The sequence below is a fragment of the Aegilops tauschii genome, chromosome 3, assembly GCF_002575655.3.
Source record: "Aegilops tauschii subsp. strangulata cultivar AL8/78 chromosome 3, Aet v6.0, whole genome shotgun sequence".
NCBI lineage: Eukaryota > Viridiplantae > Streptophyta > Magnoliopsida > Poales > Poaceae > Aegilops > Aegilops tauschii.
In genome coordinates, this window is record NC_053037.3 from 621,215,659 (window position 1) to 621,238,893 (window position 23,235).

Consider the following 23,235-nt stretch of genomic DNA (forward strand, 5'->3'; position numbering starts at 1 on the left):
GAGCACATACTCAAAATGTCTGGGTTACATAACCGCTTGTCTCAGCTGGGAGTTAATCTCCCGGATGACGCGGTCATTGACAGAATCCTTCAGTCGCTTCCACCAAGCTACAAGAGCTTTGTGATGAACTTCAATATGCAGGGGATGGAAAAGACCATTCCTGAGGTATATTCAATGCTGAAATCAGCGGAGGTGGAGATCAAAAAGGAACATCAAGTGTTGATGGTGAATAAAACCACTAAGTTCAAGAAAGGCGAGGGTAAGAAGAACTTCAAGAAGGACGGCAAGGGAGTTGCCGCGCCCGGTAAGCCAGTTGCCGGGAAGAAGTCAAAGAATGGACCCCAAGCCTGAGACTGAGTGCTTTTATTACAAGGGAAGTGGTCACTGAAGCGGAACTGCCCCAAATACTTAGCGGACAAGAAGGCCGGCAACACCAAAGGTATATGTGATATACATGTAATGATGTGTACCTTACCAGTACTCGTAGTAGCTCCTGGGTATTTGATACCGGTGCGGTTGCTCATATTTGTAACTCAAAACAGGAGCTGCGGAATAAGCGGAGATTGGCGAAGGACGAGGTGACGATGCGCGTCGGGAATGGTTCCAAGGTCGATGTGATCGCCGTCGGCACGCTGCCTCTACATTTACCTACGGGATTAGTTTTAAACCTCAATAATTGTTATTTAGTGCCAGCTTTGAGCATGAACATTGTATCAGGATCTCGTTTAATTCGAGATGGCTACTCATTTAAATCCGAGAATAATGGTTGTTCTATTTATATGAGAGATATGTTTTATGGTCATGCCCCGCTGGTCAATGGTTTATTCTTAATGAATCTCGAACGTGATGTTACACATATTCATAGTGTGAATACCAAAAGATGTAAAGTTGATAACGATAGTCCCACATACTTGTGGCACTGCCGCCTTGGTCACATTGGTGTCAAACGCATGAAGAAGCTCCATGCAGATGGACTTTTGGAGTCTCTTGATTACGAATCATTTGACACGTGCGAACCATGCCTCATGGGTAAGATGACCAAGACTCCGTTCTCTGGAACAATGGAGCGAGCAACCAACTTATTGGAAATCATACATACTGATGTGTGCGGTCCAATGAGTGTTGAGGCTCGCGGTGGCTATCGTTATGTTCTCACTCTCACTGATGACTTAAGTAGATATGGGTATGTCTACCTAATGAAACACAAGTCTGAAACCTTTGAAAAGTTCAAGGAATTTCAGAGTGAGGTTGAGAATCAACGTGACAGGAAAATAAAGTTCTTACGATCAGATCGTGGGGGAGAATATTTAAGTCACGAATTTGGTACGCACTTAAGGAAATGTGGAATCGTTTCACAACTCACGCCGCCTGGAACACCTCAGCGAAATGGTGTGTCCGAACGTCGTAATCGCACTCTATTGGATATGGTGCGATCTATGATGTCTCTTACCGATCTACCGCTCTCATTTTGGGGCTATGCTTTAGAGACTGCCGCATTCACTTTAAATAGGGCTCCGTCGAAATCCGTTGAGACGACACCGTAAGAATTATGGTTTGGGAAGAAACCTAAGCTGTCGTTTCTAAAAGTTTGGGGATGCAATGCTTATGTCAAGAAACTTCAACCTGAAAAGCTCGAACCCAAGTCGGAAAAATGTGTCTTCATAGGATACCCTAAGGAAACCATTGGTATACCTTCTACCTCAGATCCGAAGGCAAAATCTTTGTTGCCAAGAACGGGTCCTTTCTGGAGAAAGAGTTTCTCTCAAAAGAAGTGAGTGGGAGGAAGTGGAACTTGATGAGGTGATAGTCACCCCTTCCGAACCGGAAAGTAGCGCAGCGCGGGAAGATGTTCCTGTGGTGCCTACACCGACTGGGGAGGAAGTTAATGATGATGATCATGAAGCTTCGGATCAAGTTACTGATGAACTTTGTAGGTCCACGAGGACACCTTCCGCACCAGAGTGGTACGGCAACCCTGTCCTGGAAATCATGTTGTTAGACAACGGTGAACCTTCGAACTATGAAGAAGCGATGGCGGGCCCGGATTCCAACAAATGGCTTGAAGCCATGCAATCCGAGATAGGATCCATGTATGAAAATGAAGTATGGACTTTGACTGACTTGCCCGATGATCGGCGAGCCATAGAAAATAAATGGATCTTTAAGAAGAAGACAGACGCGGATGGTAACGTGACCATCTATAAGGCTCGACTTGTCGCTAAGGGTTATCGACAAGTTCAAGGGGTTGACTACGATGAGACTTTCTCACCCGTAGCGAAGCTGAAGTCCGTCCGAATCATGCTGGCAATTGCCGCATTCTATGATTATGAGATATGGCAAATGGACGTCAAAACGGCATTCCTTAACGGCTTTCTTAAGGAAGAATTGTATATGATGCAGCCGGAAGGTTTTGTCGATCCTAAGAATGCTAACAAGGTATGCAAGCTCCAGCGCTCCATCTATGGGCTGGTGCAAGCATGTCGGAGTTGGAACATTCGATTTGATGAGATGATCAAAGCGTTTGGGTTTACACAAACTTATGGAGAAGCATGTGTTTACAAGAAAGTGAGTGGGAGCTCTGTAGCATTTCTCTTATTATATGTGGATGACATACTATTGATGGGAAATGATATAGAATTCCTGGAAAGTATAAAGGCCTACTTGAATAAGTGTTTTTTCAATGAAAGACCTTGGAGAAGCTGCTTATATATTAGGCATCAAGATCTATAGAGATAGATCAAGACGCCTCATTGGTCTTTCACAGAGTACGTACCTTGACAAGATATTGAAGAAGTTCAATATGGATCAGTCCAAGAAGGGGTTCTTGCCTGTATTGCAAGGTGTGCAATTGAGCACGGCTCAATGCCCGACCACGGCAGAAGATAGAGAAAAGATGAGTGTCATCCCCTATGCCTCGGCCATAGGGTCTATTATGTATGCCATGCTGTGTACTAGACCTGATGTAAACCTTGCCGTAAGTTCGGTAGGAAGGTACCAAAGTAATCCCGACATGGAACATTGGACAGCGGTCAAGAATATCTTGAAGTACCTGAAAAGGACTAAGGATATGTTTCTTGTATATGGAGGTGACGAAGAGCTCGTCGTAAAGGGTTACGTCGACGCTAGCTTCGACACAGATCTGGATGACTCTAAGTCACAAACCGGATACGTGTATATTTTGAATGGAGGGGCAGTAAGCTGGTGCAGTTGCAAGCAAAGCGTCGTGGCGGGATCTACATGTGAAGCGGAGTACATGGCGGCCTCAGAGGCAGCACAAGAAGCAATCTGGATGAAGGAGTTTATTACCCACCTAGGGGTGATCCGATGACTCTCTTCGATGACAACATTGGAGCTATTGCCCTTGCCAAGGAGCCCAGGTTTCACAGGAAGACCAGGCATATCAAGCGTCGCTTCAACTCCATTCGTGAAAGTGTTCAAAATGGAGACATAGATATTTGTAAAGTACATACGGACCTGAATGTAGCAGATCCGTTGACTAAACCTCTCCCTAGAGCAAAACATGATCAACACCAGAACTCTATGGGTGTTCGATTCATCACAATGTAACTAGATTATTGACTCTAGTGCAAGTGGGAGACTGTTGGAAATATGCCCTAGAGGCAATAATAAAATGGTTATTATTATATTTCCTTTGATCGTGTAGTCATGGTTTCCTGACTATGGGCATTGGATGTCATTGATAACGGGATCACATCATTAGGAGAATAATGTGATGGACAAGACCCAATCCTAAGCATAGCACAAAGATCGTGTAGTTCGTTTGCTAGAGCTTTTCCAATGTCAAGTATCATTTCCTTAGACCATGAGATCGTGTAACTCCCGGATGCCGTAGGAGTGCTTTGGGTGTGCCAGACGTCACAACGTAACTGGGTGACTATAAAGGTACACTACAGGTATCTCTGAAAGTGTCTGTTGGGTTGACACGGATCGAGATTGGGATTTGTCACTCCGTATGACGGAGAGGTATCTCTGGGCCCACTCGGTAATGCATCATCATAATGAGCTCAAAGTGACCAAGTAGTTGGTCACGGGATCATGCATTACGGTACGAGTAAAGTGACTTGCCGGTAACGAGATTGAACGAGGTATTGGGATACCGACGATTGAATCTCGGGCAAGTAACGTACCAATTTGACAAAGGGAATTGTATACGGGATTGATTGAATCCTCGACATCGTGGTTCATCCGATGAGATCATCGTGGAACATGTGGGAGCCAACATGGGTATCCAGATCCCGCTGTTGGTTATTGACCGGAGAGTCGTCTCGGTCATGTCTGCATGTCTCCCGAACCCGTAGGGTGTACACACTTAAGGTTCGGTGACGCTAGGGTTGTAGAGATATTAGTATGCGGAAACCCGAAAGTTGTTCGGAGTCCCGGATGAGATCCCAGACGTCACGAGGAGTTCCGGAATGGTCCAGAGGTGAAGAATTATATATAGGAAGTCCAGTTTCGGCCACCGGGAAAGTTTCAGGGGTTATCGGTATTGTACCGGGACCACCGGAAGGGTCCCGGGGGTCCACCGGGTGGGGCCATCTGTCTCGGAGGGCCCCATGGGCTGAAGTGGGGAGGGGAACCAGCCACTGGTGGGCTGGTGCGCCCCCATTGGGCCTCCCCTGCGCCTGGGGTTGGAAACCCTGGGGGTGGGGGGGGCCCACTTGGCTTGGGGGGCAAGCACTAGTAGAAAAGGGGGCTTTTGTCCCGGTTGGTAAGGGCCTTTAGTCCCGGTTCTTACACGAACCGGGACTAAAGGCCGTCCACGTGGACACAGACTGGAGCTCCACCTTTAGTCCCGGTTGGTGTTATCAACCGGGACTAAAGGAAATTTTATGATATTTTTTTTGAAATTTTTTTTGCGAATTTTTTTTATTTTTTTTATTTTCAAATTTCTGAATTATTTTAACCTCTAATCTCTAATCACCACCCCTCATCACTGCTCAATTTATCCTCTAATCTCTAATCACCCCTCATCATTCCAAATCATCTAACTTCCCGGACGGTCACCCATCCTCTCACTACTCCAGCCTGAGCACGCTTAACTTCCGGGTTCTATTCTCCCTCGTTTCCAAGTTTGCACATGTTGTTTTCCTGACAATAGTAAGATGTCAATCCTATTAACCCTCAGGAATTTAGCTTGAGCATGAAGTGACACATTTCACTGTTTGAGTTTGAAACTATTGTTTTAAAAAACAATAATTATTTAGTAACACTAATATTTCTGGAATAATTAGTTTGACCATTGTTTGACCACAGTTTGACCAGATTTGACCATAGTTTGACCAGATTTGACCAAAATTCAAAAAACTGAAATAATTATTTAGTAACACTAATATTCTAGAATAATTAGTTTGACCATTATTTGACCACAATTTGAAATTTTTTGAATTTTTTTGCCTCTCCAGATCTTAAAAGCCCCGTATCTTTTTTCTGTTAGGTTTTTGAGGATTTTGAAAATGTTTAACGAGGATCCCATTAACTTTTCGAGTAACTTTTCGAGTAGATGATTTTTCATATAAAAAACTTTTTCATCCGAGTTCGTATGCAAAAGTTATGCCCATTTTAAGAAATTCCAGAGAGATTTTGCAAATAAAGTCGAAATTCATATTTGTTAATTTTACCAACAACTAGACCACATATCACATGGGAAACTTATTTTATTTTATTTTTTTGACACTTCCATCATTTTCTTTTGTTTTTTCTGAAACTGAAAAGGCGGTCCAGGGGGGGTAGAGTTTGAAAGTGGGACCTTTAGTACCGGTTCGTGCCATGAACCGGTACTAATGCCTCAAAGCCCATTAGTACCGGTTGGTGGCACCAACCGGGACTAAAGGTCTAACCTTTAGTCCTGGTTGGTGCCACCAACCGGGACTAATGGGCATCGCACCCTTTAGTCCCGGTTCGTGGCACCAACCGGGACTAAAGTGCCCAAGTGAATCGGGACTAATGCCTTAGCCGCACGAACCGGGATGAATGCTCACATTAGTCCCGGTTCGTGACTGAACCGGGACTAATGTGAAAACTGCCCTGTGACCAAAGCCCTGTTTTCTACTAGTGAAGCCACCCCCTTGGCCGCCGCCCCCCCCCCCCTCAGATGGGATCTCCAGGGGGCCGGCGCCCCCCCAGGACCCCTATATATAGTGGGGGAGGGAGGGCAGCAGTACCCTAGCCCATGGCGCCTCCCTCTCCCTCCCGTGACACCTCTCCCTCCCGCTTGCGCTTGGCGAAGCCCTGCCGGGATCCCCGCTACTTCCACCACCACGCCGTCGTGCTGCTGGATCTCCGTCAACCTCTCCTTCCCCCTTGCTGGATCAAGAAGGAGGAGACGTCGCTGCTCCATACGTGTGTTGAACGCGGAGGTGCCCTGCGTTCGGCGCTCGGTCATCGGTGATTTGGATCACGACGAGTACGACTCCATCAACCCCGTTCACTTGAACGCTTCTGCTCGCGATCTACAAGGGTATGTAGATGCACTCCTTCCTTCTCGTTGCTAGTAAACTCCATAGATGGATCTTGGTGATGCGTAGAAAATTTTAAAATTCTGCTACGATCCCCAACAACGAGAGGGTAGGACAAAAGATGTCATGCAAGTTCTTTTCCATAAGCACGTATGACTATATTCGGAATACATGCCTACATTACATTGATGAACTGGAGCTAGTTCTGTGTCACCCTATGTTATAACTGTTGCATGAGGAATCGCATCCGACATAATTCTCCATCACTGATCCAATGCCTACGAGCTTTTCACATATTGATCTTTGCTTAGTTACTTTACCGTTGCCACTGTTACAATTACTACAAAAATACTACTGTTACTTTTGCCACTATTACCGTTACTTCCATACTACTTTGCTACTAAATACTTTGCTACAGATATTAAGTTTTCCAGGTGTGGTTGAATTGACAACTCAACTGGTAATTGATAGGTCTCCAACGTATCTATAATTTTTGATTGTTCCATGCTATTATATATTCTGTTTTGGATGTTTATTGGGCTTTATTATACACTTTTATATTATTTTTAGGACTAACCTACTAACCCAAGGCCCAGTGCAAATTGCTGTTTTTTTTGCCTATTTCAGTGTTTCGCAGAAAAGGAATATCAAACAGAATCCAAACGGAATGAAACCTTGGGGAACGTGATTTTTGGAACAAACGTGATCCAGAGGACTTGGAGTGGACGTCAAGAAACAACCGAGGAGGCCACGAGGCAGGGAGGCGCGCCCCCACCCTCGTGGGCCCCTCGTGGCTCCACCGACCTACTTCTTCCTCCTATAGATACCTACGTACCCCGAAACCATCCGAGAGCACCACGAAACCCTATTTCCACCGCTACAACCTTCTGTACCCATGAGATCCGATCTTGGGGCCTTTTCCGGCGTTCCGTCGCAGGGGGCATCGATCACGGAGGGCTTCTACATCAACACCATAGCCTCTCCGATGATGTGTGAGTAGTTTACCACAGACCTTCGGGTCCATAGTTATTAGCTAGATGGCTTCTTCTCTCTCTTTGGATCTCAATACAAAGTTCTCCTCGATCTTCTTGGAGATCTATTCGATGTAACTCTTTTTGCGGTGTGTTTGTCGAGATCTGATGAATTGTGGGTTTATGATCAAGATTATCTATGAACAATATTTGAATCTTCTCTAAATTCTTTTATGTATGATTGGTTATCTTTGCAAGTCTCTTCGAATTATCAGTTTGGTTTGGCCTACTAGATTGATCTTTCTTGCAATGGGAGAAGTGCTTAGCTTTGGGTTCAATCTTGCGTTGCTCGATCCCAGTGACAGAAAGGGAAACGACACGTATTGTATTGTTGCCATCGAGGGTAAAAAGAAGGGGTTTATATCATATTGCTTGAGTTTATCCCTCTACATCATGTCATCTTGCCTAATGCGTTACTCTGTTCTTATGAACTTAATACTCTAGATGCATGCTGGATAGCGGTCGATGTGTGGAGTAATAGTAGTAGATGCAGGCAGGAGTCGGTCTACTTGTTGCGGACGTGATGCCTATATACATGATCATGCCTAGCTGCTCAATTCTATCAATTGCTCGACAGTAATTTGTTCACCGACCGTAATACTTATGCTATCTTGAGAGAAGCCACTAGTGAAACCTATGGCCCCGGGGTCTATTTTCCGTCATATTAATCTCCCGTCAACTAGCTATTTCTAGCGTCGTTTATTTTGCAATCTTTAATTTTTAATCTTTATCATAAAAATACCAAAAATATTATCATCTCTATCAGATCTCACTTTTGCAAGTGGCCGTGAAGGGATTGACAACCCCTTTATCGCGTTGGTTGCAAGGTTCTTATTTGTTTGTGTAGGTACGAGGGACTTGCGTGTGGCCTCCTACTGGATTGATACCTTGGTTCTCAAAAACTGAGGGAAATACTTACGCTACTTTGCTGCATGACCCTTTCCTCTTCAAGGGAAAACCAACGCATGCTCAAGAGGTAGAAAGAAGGATTTCTGGCTCCGTTGCCGGGGAGTCTACGCACAAGTCAAGACATACCAAGTACCCATCACAAACTCTTGTCCCTCGCATTACATTATTTGCGATTTGCCTCTCGTTATCCTCTCCCCCACTTCACCCTTGCCGTTTTATTCGCCCTCTTTTCCGTTCGCCTCTTTTTCGCTTGCTTCGTCGTTATGGCTAGTCCTTTATCTACTCCTTTGTCACCCGATTTTGAAGTCATCCACTTCAAACAAAGACAAGGAGAAAACTTAAAAGATGCTTGGTATAGGATGATAGAATCCTATCGTGGTTGCACTATAGAGGGAGACTTCAAGATTTTACTTCGCAATTTTTATATTGGGCTAACCATATCCCATAGACAACTCCTTGATTTTGCCGCCAAAGGGAATTTTATTGATATTGATCCTAGTGTTGCTTATGAAATTATAGAGGGGATAGTAGGAGTACTTCCCCCACAAAAGGGACCACCTCCTACTCAATAGGGAACCCAAATCTTAGAGAAATTATGCCAATTGCAAAAGTCTATTGAGCCTCTTAAAAATGTTGGAGGGAACCTTCACCGCATGAATACGTTGATTACACTTTGCAATAAGCGGTTGGATGCTTTAGATCTAAAAGTCTCCGAGTATGAAGGGAAATGTAAGGAACCTCCCGGATCCGAGCATAACTCCACTAAAAAGATAAATACCAAAGATGGCAACACCTAGATCTATCCTTGCCTTTATGCCTAGCTAGGGGCGTTAAACGATATCGCTTGTTGGGAGGCAGCCCAATGTTATTTTTGTTTCTTGCTTTTTGGTTCTGTTTAGGAATAAATCTTTCATCTAGCCTCTGGTTAGATGTGTTTTTGTGTTTTAATTAGTGTTTGTGCCAAGTAGAACCTTTGGGAAGACTTGGGTGAAGTCTTTTTATCTTGCTGTAAAAAACAGAAACTTTAGCGCTCACGAGATTAGCTACAACTTTTTGCTGGAGAGTGCTATTTAGTTGATTCTTTTTGCAGATGATTAATAGATAAATTCCTCAAGTCCAGAAATTTATTTTAGAATTTTTGGAGTTCCAGAAGTTTGCGTTAGATACAGATTACTACAGACTGTTCTTTTTTTTACAGATTCTATTTTTCGTGTGTTGTTTGCTTATTTCGATGAATCTATGGCTAGTAATGGAGTTTATGAACCATAGAGAAGTTGGAATACAGTAGGTTTAACACCAATATAAATAAAGAATGAGTTTATTACAGTACCTTAAAGTGGTGTTTTGTTTTCTTTCGCTAACGGAGCTCACGAGATTTTCTGTTAAGTTTTGTGTTGTGAAGTTTTCAAGTTTTGGGTAAAGATTTGATGGATTATGGAACAAGGAGTGGCAAGAGCCTAAGCTTGGGATGCCCAAGTCACCCCAAGGTAAAATCTAAGGACAACCAAAAATCCTAAGCTTGGGGATGCCCCGGAAGGCATCCCCTCTTTTGTCTTCGTCCATCGGTAATTTTACTTGGAGCTATATTTTTATTCACCACATGATATGTGTTTTGCTTGGAGCGTCTTGTATGATTTGAGTCTTTGATTTTTAGTTTACCACAATCATCCTTTCTGTACACACCTTTTTAGAGAGACACACATGAATCGGAATTCATTAGAATACTCTATGTGCTTCACTTATATCTTTTGAGTTAGACAATTTTGCTCTAGTGCTTCGCTTATATCTTTTTAGAGCACGGCGGTGGTTTTATTTTATGGAAATAATTGATCTCTCATGCTTCACTTATATTATTTTGAGAGTCCTTTAGAACAGCATGGTAATTTGCTTTGGTTATAAAATTAGTCCTAATATGATAGGCATCCAAGATAAAAACTTTAAAGTGCATTGAATACTAAGAGAAGTTTGATACTTGATAGTTGTTTTGAGATATAAAGGTGGTAATATTAGAGGTGTGCTAGTTGAGTAATTGTGAAATTGAGAAATACTTGTGTTGAAGTTTGCAAGTCCCGTAGCATGCACGTATGGTAAACGTTGTGTGACAAATTTGAAGCATGAGGTGTTCTTTGATTGCTTTCCTTATGAGTGGCGGTCGGGGACGAGCGATGGTCTTTTCCTACCAATCTATCCCCCTAGGAGCATGCGCGTAGTGCTTGGTTTTGATGACTTGTAGATTTTTGCAATAAGTATGTGAGTTCCTTATGACTAATGTTGAGTCCATGGATTATACGCACTCTCACCCTTCCATCATTGCTAGCCTCTTCGGTACCGTGCATTGCCCTTTCTCACCTCGAGAGTTGGTGCAAACTTCGCTGGTGCATCCAAACCCGTGATATGATACGCTCTATCACATATAAGCCTCCTTATTTCTTCCTCAAAACAGCCACCATACCTACCTATTATGGCATTTCCATAGCCATTCCGAGATATATTGCCATGCAACTTTCCACCATTCCGTTTATTATGACACACATCATCATTGTCATATTGCCTTGCATGATCATGTAGTTGACATCGTATTTGTGGCAAAGCCACCATGCTTAATTTTTCATACATGTCACTCTTGATTCATTGCATATCCCGGTACACCGCCGGAGGCATTCACATAGAGTCATACTTTGTTCTAAGTATCGAGTTGTAATTCTTGAGTTGTAAGTAAATAAAAGTGTGATGATCATCATTAGAGCATTGTCCCATGTGAGGAAAGGATGATGGAGACTATGATTCCCCCATAAGTCGGGATGAGACTCCGGACGAAAGAAAAAAAAAGAGGCAAAAAAAAGAGAAGGCCCAAATAAAAAAAGGGAAAAAATGAGAGAAAAAGAGAGAAGGGACAATGTTACTATCCTTTTTCCACACTTGTGCTTCAAAGTAGCACCATGATCTTCATGGTAGAGAGTCTCTTATTTTGTCACTTTCATATACTAGTGGGAATTTTTCATTATAGACCTTGGCTTGTATATTCCAATGATGGGCTTCCTCAAATTCCCTAGGTCTTCGTGAGCAAGCAAGTTGGATGCACACCCACTTAGTTTCTTTTGTTGAGCTTTCATATATTTATAGCTCTAGTGCATCCGTTGCATGGCAATCCCTACTCCTTCCATTGACATCAATCGGTGGGCATCTCCATAGCCCGTTGATTAGCCGCGTCAATGTGAGACTTTCTCCTTTTTTGTCTTCTCACACAACCTCAATCATTATATTCTATTCCACCCATAGTGCTATGTCCATGGCTCACACTCATATATTGCGTAAAAGTTGAAAGAGTTTGAAAAGGCTAAGTATGAAACAATTGCTTGGCTTGTCATCGGGATTGTGCATGATGAGAGCATTTTGTGTGACGAAAATGAAGCATGGCCAAACTATATGATTTTGTAGGGATAAGCTTTCTTTGGCTATGTTATTTTGATAAAACATAACTTCTTGGTTAGCATGCTTGAAGTATTATTATTTTTATTCAACATTAAACTTTTATCTTGAATCTTTCGGATCTGAACATTCATGCCACAATAAAGAAAATTATGTTGAAGAATATGCTAGAAAGCATTCCACATCATTCTGTTTTTATCATTTACCTACTCGAGGACGAGCAGGAATTAAGCTTGGGGATGCTTGATACGTCTCTAACGTATCTATAAGTTTTGATTGTTCCATGCTATTATGTATTCTGTTTCAGATGTTTAATGGGCTTTATTATACACTTTTATATTATTTTTGGGACTAACCTACTAACCCAAGGCCCAGTGCAAATTGCTGTTTTTTTGCCTATTTCAGTGTTTCACAGAAAAAGAATATCAAACGGAATCCAAACGGAATGAAACCTTCGGGAACGTGATTTTTTGAACAAACGTGATCCAGAGGACTTGGAGTGGACGTCAAGAAACAACCGAGGAGGCCACGAGGCAGGGAGGCGCGCCCCCACCCTCGTGGGCCCCTCGTGGCTCCACCGACCTACTTCTTCCTCCTATATATACCTACGTACCCCGAAACCATCCGAGAGCACCACGAAACCCTATTTCCACTGCCGCAACCTTTTGTACCCGTGAGATCCCATCTTGGGGCCTTTTCCGGCGCTCCGCCGGAGGGGGCATCGATCACGGGGGCTTCTACAAACACCATAGCCTCTCCGATGATGTGTGAGTAGTTCACCACAGACCTTCGGGTCCATAGTTATTAGCAAGATGGCTTCTTCTCTCTCTTTGGATCTCAATACAAAGTTCTCCTCTATCTTCTTGGAGATCTACTCTATGTAACTCTTTTTGCGGTGTGTTTGTCGAGATCCGATGAATTGTGGGTTTATGATCAAGATTATCTATGAACAATATTTGAATCTTCTCTGAATTCTTTTATGTATGATTGGTTATCTTTGCAAGTCTCTTCGAATTATCAGTTTGGTTTGGCCTACTAGATTGATCTTTCTTGCAATGGGAGAAGTGCTTAGCTTTGGGTTCAATCTTGCATTGCTCGATCCCAGTGACAGAAAGGGAAACGACACGTATTGTATTGTTGCCATCGAGGATAAAAAGATGGGGTTTATATCATATTGCTTGAGTTTATCCCTCTACATCATGTCATCTTGCCTAATGCGTTACTCTGTTCTTATTAACTTAATACTCTAGATGCATAATGGATAGCGGTCGATGTGTGGAGTAATAGTAGTAGATGCAGGCAGGAGTCGGTCTACTTGTTGCGGACGTGATGCCTATATACATGATCATGCCTAGCTGCTCAATTCTATCAATTGCTCGACAGTAATTTGTTCACCGACCGTAATACTTATGCTATCTTGAGAGAAGCCACTAGTGAAACCTATGGCCCCCAGGTCTATTTTCCATCATATTAATCTCCCGTCAACTAGCTATTTCTGGCGCCGTTTATTTTGCAATCTTTACTTTTAATATTTATCATAAAAATACCAAAAATATTATCATCTCTATCAGATCTCACTTTTGCAAGTGGCCGTGAAGGGATTGACAACCCCTTTATCGCGTTGGTTGCAAGGTTCTTATTTGTTTGTGTAGGTACGAGGGACTTGCGTGTGGCCTCCTACTGGATTGATACCTTGGTTCTGAAAAACTGAGGAAAATACTTACGCTACTTTGCTGCATCACCATTTCCTCTTCAAGGGAAAACCAACGCATGCTCAAGAGGTAGCACTAATACTTGAGAATATTCTTTGGCTCCCCTTGTGTCGAACCAATAAATTTGAGTTGAATACTCTACCCTCGAAAACTGTTGCAATCCCCTATACTTGTGGGTTATCAAGACTACTTTCTGGCGCCGTTGCCGCGGAGCACAGCTCTATTCTTTGAGTCACTTGGGATTTATATCTTTTGATCACTATGAGGAACTTGAAAGACGAAAGAACTAAGATTTTTCCCTCAACTACGAGGGGAGGTAAGGAACTGCCATCTAGCTCTGCACTTGATTCACCTTCTATTATGAGTAAATTTGCGACACCTACACCTGCTATTGATTCCGATAGATCACATGTTATTGATGATGCCACTTCTGCTTTGCATGATACTTATGACGAGACTACTTCTATGCTTGATATTACTGTGCCATTAGGTGAATTTCTTGATGAACAATTTGCTAGGGCTAGAGAGAATGAAATTATTGAGACTGATAATATTGATGAAAGTGATGATGAAGATTCTCCCCCTAGATATGAATTGCCTGTTGTGCCTGAGGGTTATGTTATGGATGAATAAACTGTTAGAGATTTTCTTGCTTGCAATGATAGATATGATCTTAAGAAATTATTAGCTAAGGTGAAAGAAAAATCTGTGAATGCTACCCTGCTTTTGCTACTTCACCTATCTGTATTTCTGATAAGGATTATGATTTCTCTGTCGATCCTGAGTTAATTACTTTGGTTGAATCTAATCCTTTTTATGGCTATGAATCTAAAACTGTTGTGGCACATCTTACTAAATTAAATGATATAGCCACCCTGTTCACTAATGAGGAAAAATTCGTTACTACTATATCCCTAAGTTATTTCCGTTCTCATTAAAGGGTGATGCTAAAACATGGTTTAATTCCCTTACTCCTGGTTGTGTGTGTAGTCCCCAGGATATGATTTATTACTTCTCTGCTAAATATTCCTCCACTCATAAAAAACAAGCTGCCTTAAGGGAAATATATAATTTTGTGCAAATTGAAGAAGAGAGTCTCCCAAAAGCTTGGGGGAGGCTTCTCCGATTACTTAATGCTTTGCCTAATCATCCTCTCAAGAAAAATGAAATACTTGATATCTTTTATAATGGACTAACCGATGCTTCCAGAGACCACCTGGATAGTTGTGCTGGTTGTGTTTTTAGGGAAAAAGAACTGTTGATCAAGCTGAATTGCTATTGAATAATATGTTGAGTAATGATAATAATTGGACACTTCCTGAACCAACTCCTAAGCCAACTCCGAAGAAAAGGGGTATTCTATTTCTCAGTCCTGAAGATATGCAAGAGGCAAAGAAATCTATGAAAGAAAAGGGTATTAAAGCTGAAGATGTTAAGAATTTACCACCTATTGAAGAAATACATGGTCTTCATAACCCGACACAGGTAGTAAAGGTAAATTCTCTCTATAGATTTGATGAAGGTGATATTCCTTGTTATAAGTCTGCTAGCCAATGCTTGGATGAGTTTGATAATTTTATTGTTAAACAAGAAAACTTCAATGCTTATGTTGGTAGACATTTGAAACGAAGTGCTTATATGATTGAACACTTGAGTGATTATATGTCTAGCGTTAAAAGTGAACTTAAACTTATTAGTAAACATGCTTCTATGGTTAGCACTCAAGTAGAACAAGTGCTTAAAGCTCAAAATGATTTGCTCAATGAATTAAATAATAAGAAAAATGATAATGCCGTTAGAGTTATGACTAGAGGAGGTAAAATGACTCAGGAACCTTTGTATCCCGAGGGCCACCCTAAGAGAATTGAGCAAGATTCTCAGATAATTAATGTTGATGCACATAACCCTTCTAAGAAGAAGAAAAAGAAAAATGATAGGACTTTGCATACTTCTAGTGAACCTGTTGTTGACACACCTGAGAATCCTAATGATATTTCTATTTCTGATGCTGAAACACAATCTGGTAATGAACATGAACCTAATGATAATGTTAATGATGATGTTCATGTTGATGCTCAACCTAGCAATAACAATGGTGTAGAGACTGAACCTACTGTTGATCTTGATAACCCACAATCAAAGAATCAACATTATGATAAGAGAGACTTCGTTGCTAGGAAGCACAGTAAAGAAAGAGAACCATGGGTTCAGAAACCCATGCCTTTTCCTCCTAAACCATCCAAGAAAAAGGATGATGAGGATTTTGAGCGCTTTGCTGAAATGATTAGACCTATCTTTTTTGCGTATGCGTTTGACTGATAGGCATAAAATGAATCCTTATGCTAAGTATATGAAAGATATTGTTACAAATAAAAGAAAGATACCAAAAGCTGAAATTTCCACCATGCTTGCTAATTACACTTTTAAGGGTGGAATACCAAAGAAACTTGGAGATCCAGGAGTACCAACTATACCATGCTCCATTAAAAGAAACTATGTTAAAACTACTTTATGTGATCTTGGAGCCGGTTTTAGTGTCATGCCTCTCTCTTTATATCGTAGTCTTGATTTGAATAAGTTGACACCTACTGAAATATCTTTGCAAATGACCAATAAATCAACTGCTATACATGTCGGTATTTGTGAGGATGGGCCTGTTGTGGTTGCAAACGTTACTATTTTAACGAACTTTGTTATTCTTGATATTCCCGAGGACGATAGTATGTCGATTATCCTTGGTAGACCCTTTTTGAATACTGCAGGGGCTGTTATTGATTGCACAAAGGCAATGTCACTTTTCATGTTAATGGTAATGAGCATACGGTACACTTTCCGAGGAAACAACCTCAAGTCCACAGTATAAATTCTATTGGAAAAATTCCAACAATTACTATTGGAGGTTTTGAATTTCCTCTTCCTACTGTCAAGAAGAAATATGATATTCTTATTATTGGGGATGTGCATATCCCCGTTGAGGTAACTTAGTGTTATTCGAAAATTCTCCGGTTTCATGCGATTCAGAATGAGTTTGTTAACAAGACTTGATCAACCTTGTTAGTGGATTCCTTTTGATGAGCATGAGATGGATGAAGTTAGAAAGCACAACTCTTTGTGCCCTCCTTTTACTTTCTGTTATTTAGAATAAATAAAGCAAAAATAGTATCTTCTGTCTGTTTTCTGAATTATCCATGCAATAAAAAAATACCCCGAAAATAAAAGTTCTCCAAATGTCCCGAAAATGAAATATGATTTTTTGTAGAATATTTAAGAATATCTGGCACCGAGAACACACCAGAGGGGCAACCACCTGACCACGAGGGTGCAGGGCGCGCCCTACCCCCTGGGCGCGCCCCCTGCCTCGTGGGTCCCACATGGCCCCCCTCCACTTATTCCTGCACCCACACACTTCGTCTTCCTCCAGAAAAAATCACCACACAGCTCAAACACGAGTTCTAGCTCATCTTGCTGCCATTTTCGATCTCCTTGCTCAAAGCTACATTCGCAAAACTGCTTTGGGGGATTGTTCTTCGGTATGTGACTCCTCCAATGGTCCAATTAGTTTTTGTTCTAGTGCTTTATTCATTGCAAATTTTTGCTGCTTAGGTGACCCTATTCTTGAGCTTGCATGTCAAATTTATATGGTCCTAAGTAGTTCTAATGCATGATATAGTCTCTAGGCACTTGTGGGAGTAGTTGCTATCAAATTTGTTGAGTTTGATTCACTTTTATTTTGAGTCACTAAAAATTTCAAAAAAAAATCCGAGGAAGAAATATGTTTAGGAAAATGTACCAAGGTGGTTCCTCAAAGAAGCAAGAACCCAAGCTCGCGATACGTGAGCCGGACTATGAACTACCAAGAGAAGCTGAAGTGCGGCCTTGTGAATGGCCGTCAGAAGATTTTATGGTCCAAGCAGGCATTAAGGAGGAATTTGACGCGTATGTGCGTAATGCTGAACTTGAGGGCTTCGTGTCAGATAAGTGCCCCCAATATTACTACCTAACTGATTCCTTTGTGAGAAGGTTTAAGTTTACATCTTCACGCAATTCTCACACTGTCCTATTTGATCTTTATGATAAATCTTATACCATGGACTTAGAAGATTTTAATACTGCTTGTAAACTCCCGCAGTGAGGTAATGCTAGTGAACCTCGCAAATCTGAATATAAAGACTTTCTTGCTAGTATAACTGTGGGGGAATCTAGAGAAATCACGCAAGCTGCCATAGGGAGCATCCATTTCCCTGCCATACATTATTTTGCTCTCTTTATAGGTAGATGTATTAACGGTAAAGATGAAACTTGTCACATGTGCGTTCCAGACCTTAGTGTTCTCAAGAGTGCTGTATTAGGAGATAAACAATATAACTTAGGGGCTATCGTTGCACGAAGGTTGCATCATAACAGTATAAGTGGAGATTTGTTTGGTGGCATTTATGCAACCCGTGTAGCTAATTATCTTGAGATACCCATACATGAAAATGATATGGAATTGCCTCCTGCTTATTTAGATTATAATGCTATGGTTCGTCATCGGTTTGTTGAGAGGAATGAACAGTCCCTCCAGTACCGACTAATCTTTGACAGACGTCGCACTGTCCATATTGCTCTCCCTGCTCCTACTTTCTTTGACTTTCAGGCAAAAAGGAGATATGTTATAACTAGGGAGGAGGCGAACGAGTATGAGAGGAGGACGGAGGTAGCTCGCCTCCAAGCCGCAGCTCATCAGGCAGTAGCTGCTGCATCTCAGTACGACCCCAGTTACAACTTTGGATATCCACCAGGCCAGCCGTGGCCATAGACCAACTTAGGCCAAAAGCCTAAGCTTGGGGGAGTACGTATTTCTCACTGACGTTACATTCATGTTCACACACTCATTCTAGTTGTCGGTGCTCATACTTTTCATTGTACTATCCATGCTAGTTTATTTTCTTTTCTAAGCTTCTTCTTGTGTGTTTGAATAACCTTAAGAAAAAAAACAAAAAAAAACTAGTTGTAGCTTTTAGCAAGTTTATTTTCCATGCCTGTAGTAGTAGTAATTAAAAAGAAAACCCAAAAAGATTTCTCATTCTTCTTTTGTTTGTTGGGAGCTTTCCCGTGTAAATAGTTTTATTTCTTTTCTTTTCTTTAGGGGTCGAGAGGAGAAGACCATAATGAAAATGTTGAAGTGGCTCTTATATGCATTATTGTTGATTTAATCAAGAGCCCATGTTACCCTGTCTTCTCCCTTGTATTAAATGCTTGCAGATTCCAGCTTAGTCCAATGCACGTGCACTATTATTATTATCCACACCGTTCGGTCGTGCAAGTGAAAGGCAATAATGACGATATATGATGGACTGATTGAGATGAGAGAAGCTGGTATGAACTCGACCTATCTTGTTTTTGTAAATATGATTAGTTCATCGTTCCTGATTCAGCCTATTATGAATGAAACATGTTTGCAATGACAATTAGAGATTATAGTTGCTCATGCCATGCTTAATTAGCTAGGAGTTTATAATGGTTTACCTTGCGTGCCAACATGCTATTAAAATGGTTGTGATGTGGTATGATAGGGTGGTATCCTCCTTTGAACGATTCGAGTGGCTTGACTTGGCACATGTTCACGCATGTAGTTGAAACAAAATCAACATAGCCTATTTATGTTCATGGTGGATTATATCCTACTCATGCTTGCACTCAGTGTTGATTAATTTTAATGCATGTTCATGACTGTTGTCGCTCTCTAGTTGGTCGCTTCCCAGTCTCTTTCTAGCCTTCACTTGTACTAAGCGGGAATATTGCTTGTGCATCCACTTCCATAAACCCCAAAGTTATTCCATATGAGTCCACCATACCTTCCTATATGCGGTACCTACCTGCCATCCCAAGTAAATTTGTATGTGCCAAACTCTAAACCTTCAAATGAAATTCTGTTTTGTATGCTCGAATAGCTCATGTATCAACTAGGGATGTTTGTATCTTCCATGCTAGGTGGGTTATTCTCAAGAGGAGTGGACTCCGCTCCTCACTCACGAGAAAATGGATGGTAACCGGGATGCCCAGTCCCATGCTCAAACCAAATCTAAATAATTGCAAACAAAACTCCCCCGGGATTGTTGTTAGTTGGAGGCACCCGTTGTTTCGGGCTAGCCATGGATTGATGCTTGTTGGTGGTGGGGAGTATAAACTTTACCATTCTGCTTGGGAACCACCTATAATGTGTGTATCATGGAAGATATCGAGATCTCTCGGTTGTTATGTTGACAATGAAAGTATGCCGCTCAAAATATTATTTATCTCTATTTCAAAACTTGAGCTCTGGCACCTCTACAAATCCCTCCTTCCCTCTGCGAAGGGCCTATTTATTTACTTTTATGTTGAGTCATCACCCTCTTATTAAAAAGCACCAGCTGGAGAGCACCGCTGTCATTTGTATGCATTACTATTAGTTTACATTGAGTATGACTGTGACTGGATCTCTTTTACCATGAATTACAATGTTTAGTCAGTCCTTGATCTTCAAGGGTGCTCTGCATCTATGTTTTGTGGTCTCAGAAAGGGCTAGCGAGATACCATCTTGTTATATCATATTATGATTGCTTTGAGACAGTGTTGTCATCCGAGATTTATTATTATTGCTCGCTAGTTGATTATGCAATTGATATGAGTAAATATGAGACCTAAGCATTATTGTGAATATGGTTAGTTCATAATCTTTGCTGAAAACTTGAATGTTGGCTTTACATATTTACAACAACAAGAGCAAACAGAGTTTGTAAAAGTTTTTCTTTATCACTTTCAGTTTATCAACTGAATTTCTTGAGGACAAGCAAAGGTTTAAGCTTGGGGGAGTTAATACGTCTCCATCGTATCTACTTTTCCAAACACTTTTGCCCTTGTTTTGGACTCTAACTTGCATGATTTGAATGGAACTAACCCGGACTGACGCAGTTTTCAGCAGAATTGCCATGGTGTTATTTTTGTGCAGAAATAAAAGTTCTCGGAATGACATGAAATTCACGGAGAATATTTTTGGAATTAATAAAAAATACTGGCGAAAGAATCAACACCAGGGGGCCCACACCCTGTCCACGAGGGTGGAGGGCGCGCCCACCCCCCTGGGGCGTGCCCCCTGTCTCGTGGGCCCCCTGAGGCTCCACCGACCTCAACTCCAACTCTATATATTCACGTTCAGGAAGAAAAAAAATCAGAGAGAAGGATTCATCGCGTTTTACGATACGGAGCCGCCGCCAAGCCCTAATCTCTCTCGGGAGGGCTGATCTGGAGTCCGTTCGGGGCTCCGGAGAGGGGAATCCGTCGCCATCGTCATCATGAACCTTCCTCCATCACCAATTTCATGATGCTCACCGCCATGCGTGAGTAATTCCATCGTAGTCTTGCTAGACGGTGATGGGTTGGATGAGATTTACCATGTAATCGAGTTAGTTTTGTTAGGGTTTGATCCCTAGCATCCATTATGTTCTAAGATTATGTTGCTATGATTTTGATATGCTTAATTCTTGTCACTACGGCCCGAGTGCCATGATTTTAGATCTGAACCTATTATGTTTTCATGAATATATGTGAGTTCTTGATCCTATATTGCAAGTCAATAGTCACCTACTATGTGTTATGATCCGGCAACCCCGAAGTGACAATAATCGGGACCACTCCCGGTGATGACCGTAGTTTGAGGAGTTCATGTATTCTAAGTGTTAATGCTTTGGTTCGATACTCTATTAAAAGGAGGCATTAATATCCCTTAGTTTTCAATAGGACCCCGCTGCCACGGGAGGGTAGGACAAAAGATGTCATGCAAGTTCTTTTCCATAAGCACGTATGACTATATTCGGAATACATGCCTACATTACATTGATGAACTGGAGCTAATTCCGTGTCACCCTATGTTGTAAATGTTGCATGAGGAATCGCATCCGACATAATTCTCCATCACTGATCCAATGCCTACGAGCTTTTCACATATTGATCTTTGCTTAGTTACTTTACCGTTGCCACTGTTACAATTACTACAAAAATACTACTGTTACTTTTGCCACTGTTACTGTAATTTCATACTACTTTGCTACTAAATACTTTGCTGCAGATATTAAGTTTTCCAGGTGTGGTTGAATTGACAATTCAACTGCTACTACTTGAGAATATTCTTTGCCCCCCCTTGTGTCGAATCAATAAATTTGGGTTGAATACTCTACCCTCGAAAACTGTTGCGATCCCTTATACTTGTGGGTTATCATCTGCGTGTATGAGCGTGTGCGGCTGTGCTGTGTTTTGCAAAAGAAAAAAAAAATGTCCAAATCCGGTAATTTATTGCTCCATATCTCCTCTAAAAGCCATTACGGGATTATTTAATTGCATGTCTCTGACATCAATAAGCATATATATATATGCCACTAATTTAGTGCATATCTTTGTCACTATTTTTTTCTTAAAAAACAAATGAAGAAACATGTATCACACGTGTGGCATATATCCTTTTTTCACGTGGCACGATGAAACAAGGAAAAAATTACATACAACTGAAATGATACAAAAAGGCCCCTCGTTGGTTGAATTGGTGAACAAAGGATACACACATTTCTACCATGCCAAAACCGGAAGAGAAGGAATACAAAGTAAGCAATGACATGACGCCACCAATACAAAGTGCACGTGTTAGTCAGGATTTGCTCTAAAACAATCTTAGCAATCGATGATATGTGCAACCCTCAATGTTCAACTCTAAGAATCGATTGTTGTAGCTACACCTTCACCATATCCCCCGTAGTAAATACCGTGTATGTAATTCCCTGTGTGAAGCGAGTGGTGTCATTTAATTTAGTTGCGTAGGGTTGAGTTTATATCTATGTTTATGAGCGTGTGCGGCTGTGCTGTGTTTCGCAAAAAGAAAAAAAAACAATGTCCAAATCCAGTAATTTATTGCTCCATATCTCCTCTAAAAGCCGTTACGGGATTATTTAATTGCATGTCTCTGACATCAATAAGCATATATATATATGCCACTAATTTAGTGCATATCTTTGTCACTATTTTTTTTCTTAAAAACCAAATGAAGAAACATGTATCACACGTGTGGCATATATCCTTTTTTCACGTGGCACGATGAAACAAGGAAAAAATTACATACAACTGAAATGATACAAAAAGGCCCCTCATTGGTTGAATTGGTGAACAAAGGATACACACATTTCTACCATGCCAAAACCGGAAGAGAAGGAATACAAAGTAAGCAATGCCATGACGCCATCAATACAAAGTGCACGTGTTAGTCGGGATTTGCTCTAAAACAATCTTAGCAATCGATGATATGTGCAACCCTCAATGTTCAACTCTAAGAATCAATTGTTGTAGCTACACCTTCACGATATCTCCTTAAATAACCGTGTAAGTAATTCCCCGTGTGAAATGAGTGTCATGTCATTTAGGTTGCATAAGATTGAGTTTATGTTTGTGTCTAATAATGAGCTTGTGCGTCGCAAGAAGAAGAAAAACCAATGTCCGAATCCAGTAATTTATTGCTTGATATCTCCTCTAATAACCGTTACGCTGTTATTTAATTGCATATCTCTAACATTATCAAACACATATATGCCACTAATTTAGTGCGTATCTCTGTCTCTTCGTTTTTTCTCTTAAAAAATAACGAGAAACATGCATTGCACATGTACATGGACCGCA